Source organism: Zalophus californianus, chromosome 8 (genome assembly GCF_009762305.2).
Source record: "Zalophus californianus isolate mZalCal1 chromosome 8, mZalCal1.pri.v2, whole genome shotgun sequence".
Classification (NCBI taxonomy): domain Eukaryota; kingdom Metazoa; phylum Chordata; class Mammalia; order Carnivora; family Otariidae; genus Zalophus; species Zalophus californianus.
This window is the reverse complement of record NC_045602.1, coordinates 126,924,736-126,937,685: the sequence shown is the minus strand read 5'-3', so window position 1 is coordinate 126,937,685 and position 12,950 is coordinate 126,924,736. Positions and strand designations below refer to the sequence as shown.

Below are 12,950 nucleotides of genomic sequence, written 5' to 3'. Positions count from 1 at the left end.
GACAGATTAACAGGTAGACCTCTATGTCAAAACTCAAACTGTATACTTTAAATATATGTAATTAACCGAATGTCAATTATACCTCAATAAAGTTAAAAAAAGAAAAAAGCAAACTATAGTGATAGAAGGCAGAACAGTGGTTGACTGAATACTATAAAACCCAAAAGAGGACTAAATACAAATGGGCAAGATTGAACTTTCTGGGGTGATGCAAATGTTCTGCATCTTGATTGTGGTGGTAGTAAAACAACAATTTACATCTGTCAAAACAAATGGCACACTTAAAATGGTTCAACTGTGGTATAAGTAAATTATACCTCAAAAAAGCAGATTTCTACATATTAAATAAAAATCCAAATGTTATATAGGTACATTTTTTTTTCAAGATTTTATTTATTTGAGAGAGAGAGACAGAACACAAGCACGGGGAGAGGCAGAGGGAGAGGGAGAAGCAGACTCCCCGCTGAGCTGGGAGCCCAACATGGGGCTCATGACCTGAGCTGAAGGCAGACACTTAACCATCTGAGCCACCCAGGCACCCCTATATAAGTGCATTTTAAACACCTTTAAACACATTAAACAGAATATAATCACAACATATTGTAGTTTACCACCTCATTAATCTATGCTACCAGTTTAACATCCTGACTTTTTTCACTTTTTTTTTTTTAAAGATTTTATTTGTAAGTAATCTCTACACCCAAAATGGGGCTCAAACTCCAACCCCAAGACCAAGAGTCACATGCTCTTTTAACTGAGCCAGCCAGGTACCCCTTATTTTACATTTTTTAAATTTTTACATTTGATTTGTTTATGTTACAAAAGAAAAAGAAATCATAAAAGCACTAGAAGAAACACATGAGGTAAGGGAAACAAGCAGTTACATACACTGCTGATGGATTCATAAAGTGATACAACCTCTACAACTGGGAGCAAGTTGCAATTATCTATAAAACTTAACTTCATACTCTTTAGTACCCTAGCATTCTACTTCCAGAAATTTTTATATGCTTAACAAAACATGGGAACAAAGAAATATGTATGAGGATATTCACTTACAGCTTTGTAGTAATATGAAACTGGATACATTATGATATATCCACACAGAATACTGTATAACCATTAGAATTTAGTAGTTAAAAATATAGATATGAAACCTTCTCCAAGATCATTTAAAAAACATACACAATCCAGAACAGGACTCCTGAGTGCCAATTACATAAGTGAGTTCTGCCCAGGGACGCCTGGGTGGCTCAGTTGGTTAGGCATCTACCTCCGGCTGAGGTCATGATCCCAGGGTCCTGGATCGAGCCCAACATCGGGCTCCTGGCTCAGCAGGAGGCCTGCTTCTCCCTCTCCCACTCCCCCTGCTTGTGTTCCCTCTCTCACTGTCTCTGTCAAATAAATTAATAAAATCTTAAAAAAAAAAAAAAAATTTATCTGTCTATACTTGTGTGTTTTTCTGAATGTATGCTACACTTTAATATAAAATTTACCCAAAAATGTAGGAGAAATTCACTAAACTTAAAAGCTTTTAAGCATGTGCATTTATATGCCTTGAGTTAACAATGACTACAGTTAACAGTAACTCTGAGACGGGATAGGGAGGTGGCTAGGAGACAGCTGAGGAAGGATGCCTTACTTTCCACTGTATTCTCTTTGGTACCTTTTTAATTTGTCCCATGTGTAACTGTTATATATATCAAAAAATATTTTTGAACTGAGACCATTTGCAACCAAAGCTCTGTATGAGTTGGGATTTTCATAATACAGAAATAAACTAGAGGCAGAGATGGATTTAGATCCATAATAGTTCTTCATAACCCAATTTCAAATTTTTATATTCATCACAGCAATCTCATTTTCACTGCCTTTATAACCAGCAAACAGTTTAAATTTCAACTTAGAAAATAAATTTTAATAAAATCATTTTCTATTTTGAACAGGGTTTTGTAAAAGACTTCATTTGAAGAAAAAAAAAGGCTCTACAGTACAAAAGACTATTAAATGAGATGATGTACATTAAACACCCAACACTATCCAAGCATACAGGCTTGAATAAATGGTAGCTTTTATCTTTTGTATCTAAGAATATGAATCAGAACACAGGAAACAGAATTTTTACTAGGGTAAGAGCAGGGAAGACAGAACAAGGGAAATTTAACAGCAACTAGAGTACAAAATACATAGACAGAATTAAGGAGATAATACTGGAAATGTAGATTAGAGTCAGATTATGAAAGGCTTTGGGAACTCCACGGGAAGGAGTTTAGTTTCATACTCTTAGATAATGAACAATAGATCTCATGCCTTCAAGCAGTCAAGCAAGAGAAGGGATAAGTTTTTAAAAGATAAATAAGAGGGGAGTCTGGCTGGCTCAGTTGGTGGAGCATGCGACTCTTGATCTTGGGGGTCATGAGTTCGAGCCCCACACTGGGAATAGAGACTACTTAAAAAGAAATAACAAAGAAGAAATGTGGCTCTCATAAGCAACAGGTGGAAGTATAAGTTTAGTATAATCTCTTTGGAAGCAACTAGGAAAAAACTATTAAAGTTTTGTTTTGTTACTTTTTTTTAAGATTTTATTTATTTATTTGAGAGAGAGGGATAGCACACGAGAGGGAGAGGGAGAAGCAGGCTCCTGCTGAGCAAGGAGCCCAATGCGGGGCTGGATCCCATTACAGTTTAAAATGTATATTTCCTTTGATTCAGAAATTTCACCTCCAAGATGTCTATACTGAGATATACTCAAGCCTACACACAGATCTACATATAGTTCACTGCAGTAACAATCAAAATAGTAAAAGATTGGAAATAATGCAGAACTGGTTAAAATAGGTTATATAAAATCCATTTGTACAATGGAATATTATATAGCCTTTTAAAAATTTGAGATATAGGGCTGCCTGGGTGGCTCAGTCATTAAGCGTCTGTCTTCAGCTCAGGTCATGATCCCAGGGTCCTGGGATCGAGCCCCGCATCAGGCTCCCTGCTTGACAGGAGGCCCACTTCTCCCTCTCCCACTCCCCCTGCTGTGTTCCCTCTCCCGCTGTGTCTCTGTCAAGTAAATAAATAAAAATCTTTATTAAAAAAAAAAAAAGGGGAAAAAAAAAGAAACAAAGAGGGAGAGGAAGAGATTAGGGAAAAAATACTGAAGAGAGAGACATCCACAACTATATGTAGAGAATATCCTCTAACTTCAGTAGCCTTTGGGAAGGGGGGTAGCTATAAAGACCAAAGACCTGGGGGACCATGATCCTTACTTTCTCAAGGTATACCTTTTTGTACTGCTTCAACTCTACCAAGTTTATGCCTCCTTTTCAATTAAAAAAGAAGTTTTTTTCTTTCACTGCAACTAAGCATTATAGAATAAAAGATGTGGGAAAGAGGGATCAGAAGCAGCAATTAATTCCCTTTAGACCTAACCCATCTCTTCCATTAAGTTTCCAACAATTCCAGTTGAAAATGACCTTTTCTTCCTCTGAACTTCTGAAACACTTATTTATGAATTGTTGCAACTATATTTTTTCAATTATACTTATTCCTCAACTAGATTATAAGCTCCTATATCACAAAGGGATTTTAACACCTACAGTGCCTAGCACAATTCTTTGGAGAACAGTGGTACTGAATAAAAACATCTGAACAACTTAGAGAAGGACTGTCCAGTCCTAGGGCATTTGGGAAATATGAATGTATTCTAAGACCCAGACATGATTTATCTGGGACAACTTTATGAGGGAGACATAGGTCCCAAGCAAATCCTTAGGACTCTAATTTTATCTCAATATCCAGATAGAAAAGTGGACTTGAGAGTTAGAACTCTAGAAACTTTCATATCCAAACACCAAGCATTTGGGGGGACTTAATGATATAGGATTTCAAAAGCTTATTAAAGGAATAGTCCCCACCTCAAAAAAGTAATACAATTTGACTGAATCTGTCCTACCAATCAATAAATACTGACTCCTATGCATGTGAGGAGACAATAATATCAGAAAGTAAGAACCAATTTTTCAGTTGTGGTGGTCTGGGAAATTTACTTAAACGAGACAGGATCTGAACTGGACCTTAAAGACTGGCCTAGATAGCAAAGGAGAAGAGGCAGAAAGAAGCAGCGTGACTGAAATAAGAGGCAACAAAAATGGGAAAGATTGATTTTTAAAAAGACTATGATAAGAACTGAATATCAGGTTAAGGCTTTTGGATTGTACTGTGCAGATTTTTTTTTAAGATTTTTTATTTATTTATTTATTTGAGAGAGAGAATGAGAGACAGAGAGCACGAGAGGGAAGAGGTTCAGAGGGAGAAGCAGACTCCCCGCTGAGCAGGGAGCCCGACGCGGGACTCGATCCCGGGACTCCGGGATCATGACCTGAGCCGAAGGCAGTCGCTTAACCAACTGAGCCACCCAGGCGCCCTGTACTGTGCAGATTTTTAAGCAAAAACTGTATCAAAATGATGTTTAATAAGTACAGAGAGGACTTAGGGAAAGAACAGAGACTACTTTGAAAGCTGTTACATAATCTAGAAATAAAGGGCTTGAACTAGTTTCAGAAATTGTAATGAAAATATATTTAAGAGAAATGTATCAATAGGACTCTGCAAAAACAAAACCAGTTTATTCAAATCCACTCACTTAACATTTATTGAATATTTAAATGACCAAGTCTTAAAATGCCTTATGTCTAAGCTCTTACTAATGATTTCTCACCAACAGACACTGCTCTCTCCATATTAAAATCTTACTCATTCTTCAAAGTCCTGCATCCTAATCACCTGGTCAGAAGTAGTCTAGTCCCTTTCTTCCTCTGAACTTCTTGATCTTTATAAGCAAAACAGATTGCCTTGTAGTAAAGTGATGTAAGTAACTGACTGTGCACACTTGGAGGTCAAAACCTTTTTAACTCTCACAGTGCCTTAACACTACAAGCTTAATAAACACTGGTTAAGTATGTGTTTGTACAGGGGAGTGGGCAGTCGCCAAACAATAGCAATCTGCTTCTCCCTCTGACCCTGTTCCCTCTGGCGCTCTCTCTCATTCTCTCTCTCAAATAAATAATAAAATCTTTAAAAAAAAATAGCAAATTAAAGATGATTAAAGCTTAAGGCTAAAAGAACGGTGGTACGAAAAGTCAGTTTAAAAAGTAACATGTGGGAGGTATCTCGAACTTTGAGAAAAGAAAACTGGAGCTTATTGGACAATTTCCCAATTCCAGGTTCACCTAACCTGGGATCCATCCACCTAAGGTTTCCACCATTCTAGATGTGGTTGTGCACTTTGAAAGTAGCTTCTGAATTCATTTTATTGATTCCTGATGAAATATTCCTAATACTTAACATAGTAATAGTTTTTGTCTTATTACACGAAGAAGATACTACTGGCCCTCCAATGGATGTAACGTGTGTAGTTATTCTTCTCACTGGCAAAGTTAGATTTTCCTAGATGCAGCCAAACACTTGCTCTGACAGCAATGGGGCCAAACATGTTGGCTGGGATGAAAATCATAAAACACAACCACCCCCGGGCGCCTGGGTGGCTCAGATGGTTGGGCGTCTGCCTTCAGCTCAGGTCATGATCCCAGAGTCCTGGGATGGAGTCCCGCTTGGGGCTCCTTGCTCAGCAGGGGAGTCTGCTTCTCCCTCTCCCTCTGCCTCTCCCCCTGCTTGTTCTCTCTTTGTCTCTCTTGCAAGTGAATAAATAAAATCTTTAAAAAATAAAATAAAAAACACAACCACCACCAGACAGGTAAAGAGAAAAGAGATGAGCTTGGTTGGAGCAGAATGTGTTTAGACAAAAGACACAATCTGGTGAAGAGAATACTGGGTAATCCTTAAAACATTTTCAAATAAAGTTGCTAAATTTCAATTTGGAAACAAAATCAAGCTGATACAGCTACTCTACAGAGTGACTTAAATTCAATAATGCATTTCACTGATGACAGCTTTACTGAGAGTAAAGAAAAATATGACTTCATTTTCTTACAACAGAAGGAGGGGACTGAAAATTCTCTCCCCCTCCCGCTTAGAGGCACATGTGTGCAAGCACACGCTTTGCAGCTTATAGCATATACTAGAGTGAAGTCAGGGGCTCAAAGTCATCCTACTCCAAACTGATGAGTTAGCACTGAAAGATTACCATATCTGGTATAAAGAGCTTAATCCATTTAATGTTTGACCAACAAAATTTAAATATAAGGATATTCTACATATTTATAAAATGCTTCAAGTTTATAAAATCTTCTAATATAAGGAGCCTTGGAAGACCACATACTCCACCCGCTTTGTTTCATGAATTTTAAGACCTAGAGACTGATTTGCAGGAAGCTTACAGTACTAGCTTACAAATTCTCAACTCTTCACAGGCAAGTATCATTTTTAAAGTAACAAGCTAACAAACGATTAGGTAACAAAAGGGGAAAATATTCAAAGGTTTTCCCTTGTAAATTTTTTTTTATATATGTTTATTTTTAGTAATCTCTACCCCCAATGTGGGGCTCGAACTCATGACCTGGAGATCAAGAGTTACATGCTCTTCCGAGTAAGCTAGCCAGGCCCCCCGAGATTTTTTTTTTTTAATTAAAGTTGTTTTAAAACTGAGCGTGTGATCATGCTGCTCTTTCAACCAGTAACAATTAATTCTCATTTATAAAAATGTCAGTTTAGGACATTTAGATTATGATAAACACTTCCTCTCAAAGTAAAAATAATTTGGTTTTAGATTTCACTTAAATAGAACAGCAAAGAATATTTACTCTTAAAGTCTCCCTCCCCCCCTTTTTTTTTGTTAAAACTCTTTCTTCCCCTCCCCATGCTTTCTCCTCTTTTGTGCTCAAGTTCTCAAATGCATAAGATGGAGGAACAATACCACAATGCAACTGCAGGCTTCCTGCCTACTAGCCAGTCATTATTCTTGACTCAAGAACTTTCAAAACACTGCTTGGGTTGCTTTGAAATTCCCTCTTTCAGATTTTCCCTCCTTCATGGAACATCTATTTAAAAGAATGACTTCAAAAATGTCTTGCTACACCCAATCACAACTCTCTGGGATGTAAATGCCTTAAATTCGCCAAACACCAATCTGAAAGTACAAGACAGAAAAAAAAAAAAGTATTTCTGGCCAAGCATAATAGTATTTTTTCTCATACATATATTAATCCTGTTTCTGAAAATTTCCATATTTATGACTACAATACTACCATCACTTGTTTTTAAATATCATATAGATCTCTGTCTCGAACTACACTGGATCAACGGAAAAGGGCTACCTTCATTATTGCTGACAAAGTAAAGTTCACACCAAAATGAAGTATATTCATTTATTTTAAAAAGTTACCAAGGGCAGGGGCGTCTGGGTGGTTCAGATGGTTAAAGCGTCTGCCTTCGGCTCAGGTCATGATCCCAGGACCCTGGGATCGAGCCCTACATCGAGCCTGCTTCTACCGTTCCCTTTGCTTCTCCCCCTGCTCATGTTCTCTCTCTCTCTCTCTCTCTCTCTCTCTGTGTCTCGAATGAATAAATTAAAAAAATATTTTAAAAAAATAAAAAGTTACCAAGGGCAGAAAAAATTACCAGCAGCAGTCACCTGGAAACCTGGGGAACTTCCCATTTCCTATGACCACACTTTGATGGTGGCAGTAGTACTTCTAAGTTTATTTGGTTGAGATAAACCAATGGTGCTACTCTACACTGAGACATGGGGCGTGGGGAGGGGCGATAAATTATATACCCAGTTAAACATGTGTTCTTTCCTTTTTTTAAAGGCAAAAGCATTAAAAATGAATGTCAAACACACTGGTTCATGAGTAACAACTTGTCAAATTGTTAAAATAAATAAAAATTTTTCCAACACCTCTAACAAAAAAAAAGACTAATCTATTTCAAACAATATTCAAAAACGCTCAATCCCAGTACAACAAAATAATTTAGCTAGTCCCCTGGAGTTTGTTATAATGAGATTTAACCTGTACACTCAACATTCAATTAACCATGAGGCTTATCCTAATTGAGGATTATGCTGACTTCTGCAGTCTTTTCCCATCTATCCATCTACCACTCCTACTCAGCTGCTATGGCTACCAAAAGCAAAGCCCCAGGGAGCAGTAGATTATCCATTACTATGTGGTACCCATGCCAATATTCCCTTTTCATCTTTACACGGATGATGAAGAGTTAAATTTAGTAATCTAATCAGCCTAGTTTCCAAAAAGTGAAACTTCAGAACCCTCACTCATAACCTCTAACCGAAGAAATTAAACATTTCAGAAGAATACCTTCATAGGTGACCAGCAGACAAGAAAAGTTACACTCAAAAAAAAGACTAGTCCATTTGCTCTTAAAATATTCTTTGAAAAGCCCGTTTGCCAGACAGATCAGACTTCTTTCCTTTGCCTCTAGGCCACAAAATTTACTACAGTTAAATAAACCTTTATTACTACCCCCCTGTAAATTGACCCAGGCCGGCAGAACCTACCAAACTGGAGGAGAAGCAGGCTCCCTGTTAATGCTGACAAAGCTGGGAACTGGCAGTATGTAGTCTAAGATTATCCAGTTTGTGGATAAATCAGCCTCCTAGACAGCACAGGTCTTCCTTTCAACTGTTGCTGTGTATCTTCTGGCCATTTTCCTGTTCATTTAACAACTCTCCACCAGAAGGTAGGAAAGGGAAAGGCGATTAAATTCAAGTCAATTCCATCACTTGTTAGGAGCTGAAAATAAGGTTAGACTCTGGATAAACTGCACCCTTAACCCAAAACAATCTCCCAGAAACCCTATCAGAAATCCAATGGGCTAAATGAATTTACCTAGCAAACACTAACAAAATGAAGGAATAAGCCACATTACAATAGAGCCCCTCCTCCACTTTAACTGAGAAATGTTCATTTTGTCATCCCCTCCCCCACCACCAAAAAGCACTCAATAAAACAGAAGAAAATGCCTACATTTTACTGCAATACTCAATCTCAATGCTATCCATGAAGATCTAAACATACAGTCACCTATTTCTTTAATCTGTTTAACTATGAGAAAGAAGAAAAGTTAATATACATTTCTAGTACTAATTTTCTGCTCTCAGAGCTTTAACCACTCAATAATAAAATAAAATAAAAAAATATTCTACACTACAGAATATATATTCTGTAGTTCAAACCAAACTGGGACAGGTCCTCTCTGGTTTAACCTGTGAGAAACTCGTCAACATGATCAACAATTCATTTTTCTAGTCCTAGGTAGCATCAGATTAACAACTGCATTAAATTGTGGTCGCTTTCCAGTGTAGACAGCCACTGGAGGCTATACTCATTCTAAACTTGCAACAAATCTAGTTTTCAAAAGTAGTCTACATCCTCAGGCCAAGGCCTGAAATTATATAGTCTAAAAAATTGCAAAAGAAACCCTAAAGCCATTTCTTTTAACACCAATTTGGCAAAGAACAATAGTAGTTTGTTTTTTTATCTTACCCTACTGTCCAAATTAAAATTTTTTAAATTATTCTTTTAAAAAACTTCTCAAAAACATAGTAGTCTTTAAAAGAAACTATTCTAGGGAGCCTGGGTGGCTCAGTTCGTTAAGCGACTGCCTTCAGCTCAGGTCATGATCCTGGAGTGCCGGGATCGAGTCCCGCATCCGGCTCCCTGCTCAGCAGGGAGTCTGCTCCTCCCTCTGACTCCCCCCTCTCGTGTACTCTATCTCATTCTCTCAAATAAATAAAATCTTTAAAAAATAATAAAATAAAAAATAAAAGAAACTATACTAGAGGCGCCTGGATGGCTCAGTCAGTTAAGTGTCTTGCCTTCAGCTCAGGTTATGATCTTAGGGTCCTGGGATCTAGCCCCACATCGGGCTCTCTGCGGAAACAGGGAATTCCCCATCTGCCTGCCCCTCTGCCTGCTGTTCTCTCTCGTGCGCTGTCAAGTAAATAAAATCTTAAAAAAAATAAAAAATAAAAAATATTCTAGAATCATACAGTTAATACACAAAAGACTAAATAAAAACAATTTAAAAAAAACCTTATCTTTACTATGTCCCTGACACAGTAAGGAAGTTTATTTCAAAAGACCAGTCAAGAAGGCTTTAGTAAAGTGACCATTTCAAAAACTATTTTTTATTTCGCATCGCCTAGAAAAAGGATCCAGGGTCCAACAGTACACAGACTCCTTACTGAATGAATTCTAATTTATTTGTTGGGGGGGGAGGATTTATTGAAATAATTCTTAAATAGGGATAAGAATATATCCCTGATATAAGAATTAATCTTTTTTTTTAAGTTTTTAAAGATTTTATTTATTTATTTGACAGAGAGGGAGAGAGCACAAGCAGGGGGAGCGGCAGCCAGAGGAAGAGGGAGAAGCAGATTCCCCGCTGAGCAGGGAGCCTGATGCCGGGCTTGATCTCAGGACCCTGGGATCATGACCTGAGCCAAAAGCAGACATTTAATTGACTGAGCCACCCAGGTGCCCCAAGAAGTAACTCTTGGAGGGCGGAGGGGTGCACAGTATACTGAATTTCAAAATACAGTGAAATGATTTAATATAATCCCATAGCCTAAACTCTAATATCATTGAATTTTTTTTAATGAATTGTTAGTGTTGGTAAATTTAAAACCACCATCCTAAAACTTACAAAAATACAAAATCTGTTAATTATGCTGAGGCTGTTTTGCATTTTCAAAGCCTCTGTAGGTAAGGAATATTTTATGGTAAAAATATTTCCTACAACTCCTCTAGAAACATTACAGCTTCCCATTTATTCCACAATCCTCATGTCCAAAATGTAGTTCTGTATGCTAGAAGCTGGCATATACCTTTTTTTTAATACTGCCTGGACAATTAAGTCACTTCTATCAATACAGAAAATACCACTATAATTTAGGATCACAGGCAACCTAGATTACCGTTCATTTAAATGCAGAACCTGAAGCAACCTCCAGTGACAGGAGCTATAGCGTTCAATATCATTTTACATGTTACAAACAGAGGCTTCATCTTACATACAAACAATGAACCCTGGCAGCATTCTTCATCCTAAAGCCCCACAGACTGTTACTTCTTTAAGGGTGTTAGTACATAAGGCAACATAAGCAGTAAGTTCAGAAGCCCTTTCTTAATAGCTATCAACATTTGTTCAAGACAGTGAAAAGAAAACAATATTCCCACTACATTTTCCCTTTCTTCTGTTCATTTTATTTTCCTGCTTTGGCACCCAACAAGGATATGTTTCAAATAAAAATCTTAAAATAATTATTCCAAAGACCAAAGATACTCTAGAAACCAGTAAGAGTCACTGCCTCCAAGGAGCCCAAATTGGAGGGTTTAGAGGAGACTCATTTTTCAATGTTTGTGTACCTTTCCAGTTGGGTATTATATCTGGTATAACCTATTCTAAATAGAGCAATAATTTATGTTTTTTTTCAAGAACAAACATTTCATGAACTTCCAGATTTCCGTTTAACAGTTTATGCGGCATTCACAAGACCTATGTTTGGGGGTTTTTTCTTTTTTGGGGAGGGGGTTCCATCATCCTCTATACAACCTGCTGCAACACATACTGAAGCTTTCCTGCAGCCAGGGACCAGTAAGGTGGATCCGAAGCCAGGCATTTAAATCAAGGAGACGCAGCAATCTCACTCAATACTACTACCACTCACTCATCTCACTCAAATCCATTTAAACCCACTGCAGCAAGACAGCTGGTACTCGCCTTCCTGTTTCTTTACGGTACAGGCTTAATAACAAAAACAGGTTGGCTTTGAAGCGCTGCTCAAAAACTGCAAAAAAGGAAGTCTTCACATTCGGGAGGGGAAAAAAGAAGTTTTGACTTCGGGAGAATTTCATACCTTTCGTGTCATTCCATTTAGGAATCCCGAACTCCTCCTGCTTAGTGAGATTTCTGAAACGATGCTTTCTCCCTCTCACAACTGCTCTTTTGGTTAACTTTTCCACCTTAAGTGCCCTCAAACTAGAAGCAACTAAGCCTTCCAACGACTCATGGTTTTTTGGTTTTGGGGTCTTTTTTTTTTTTTTTAAAGCATGTGCAAGACAATTTAAATCATTACAAACTGAATCAATGTATGTAAGGTTAGAGATGGGGACGGGAAAAATAGTACTAATAAAGACAGCCAAACCCCAAATTTGATCCACCAACTTCCCACTTGCCATTTCCCAACCTTCACACCAGAGGTAGCAAAATGCCTTTTCACTGAGAAAACTGCGGAGAACCTACCCGTGCCCAAAATGAAATTCCGCAGATAATTTGAGTTAAAATACTAAAAATGCCCTAGTGAAGGAGGAAACACAGCAACAAAATGCAGCCCGACTCTGAGTGCGACTGGGAGGCTGGCGTGGGGGTCGGTGGGGTCTGTGCGGTTTCCCCCGCCCCCTAATTCTTCAGAATAACTGCGAAGGAGCCGAGGCAGCGGGAGGAGGGGGACGCGGAGAGCGTTCTAAAGCAGCCCTAAGGGCTGGGAGAAGATAAAACTTTAGGGACAGGAAGGAAAAGTGGGCCCCCGCGGTCCCCCCAAACTCGTCAGGGTGACCCCTGCGCGGGGACCTCCTTGCACCCCCAAGCCGGCTGCCGCCCCACCTCGACTCCCCTTCCTCCGGCTGCGGGCCGCCCCGGACTGCGGAGAAGCAACGCGGCCCCGACACCCCGAAACTATCTCAGCGCGCCCCCCTCTCGGCGCGCCCCTCAGTGCCTCCGCGGAGCCGCAGGCACCGGCTCGCGGCAGCCCCGAGACTCGCCCTCCTTCCCTCCGCCTCGCACTCCACCCCCTCGCCCGCCGCCGCTCCTCCTTTATCTCCACTCACCGCCCGCCGCCATTTTCCTCGCAGCTCAGCTTTAAATCGGAAACTCGCCGCTCAGCCCGCAGCCGCCACCACTGCCGCCACCACCGACTCAGCCGCCGCGGCCGCCGCCGTCGCTGTGGAGGGGCTGAGGCGGCAGTGCCTGGA

General features: G+C 39.3%; 1 protein-coding gene across 5 annotated transcripts in view; it reads right to left on the bottom strand.

The window, feature by feature from the left end:
* The window catches only part of NCOA3 (nuclear receptor coactivator 3), a 140,733-nt gene extending 127,783 nt beyond the window's left edge, over nt 1-12,950 (bottom strand). For 4 of the 5 annotated variants that reach the window (XM_027623788.1, XM_027623791.2, XM_027623789.2 and 1 more), the window contains exon 1: nt 12,807-12,950. The gene's annotated coding sequence lies outside the window, so the exon portion shown is untranslated. The remainder of the gene's footprint in view (nt 1-12,806) is intronic. The other variant, XM_027623792.2, reaches the window with a different exon arrangement.